Below are 677 nucleotides of genomic sequence, written 5' to 3' on the forward strand. Positions count from 1 at the left end.
TTCCCAGTCTCTAGGACTATGAAGTCAGTAGGGATGTAATGGTCTTCAACTTTGACCAGAACATCCTCTACAAGTCCATGGGCTTGTTTTCTTGAATTGTCTGCCATCTCTAGTGAGATTTTTGCAGCTTGCACCTCAAAGATCCCTAGCTTTTCCATTACAGAGAGAGGCATGAGGTTCACACTTGACCCTAAGTCACACAGGGCCTTCTTGAAGGTCATGGTGCCTATGGTACAAGGTATTGAAAACTTCCCAGGGTCCTGTCTCTTTTGAGGCAGTCTCTGCCTAGACAAGTCATCCAGTTCTTTGGTGAGCAAAGGGGGTTCATCCTCCTAAGTCTCATTTCCAAATAACTTGTCATTTAACTTCATGATTGCTCCAAGGTATTTAGCAACTTGCTCCTCAGTGACATACTCATCCTCTTTAGAGGAAGAATACTCACCAGAGCTCATGAATGGCAGAAGTAAGTCTAATGGAATCTCTATGGTCTCATTTTGAGCCTCAGATTCCCATGGTTCCTCATTGGGGAACTCATTGGAGGTTAGTGGACGTTCAGTGAGGCCTTCCTCAGTGGCATTCACTGCCCCTTCTTCCTCCCAAAATTCGGCCATGTTGATGGCCTTGCACTCTCCTTTTGGATTTTCTTCTGTATTGCTTGGAAGAGTACTAGGAGGGAG

This window comes from Arachis duranensis, chromosome 4, assembly GCF_000817695.3.
Source record: "Arachis duranensis cultivar V14167 chromosome 4, aradu.V14167.gnm2.J7QH, whole genome shotgun sequence".
Taxonomy (NCBI): Eukaryota; Viridiplantae; Streptophyta; class Magnoliopsida; order Fabales; family Fabaceae; genus Arachis; species Arachis duranensis.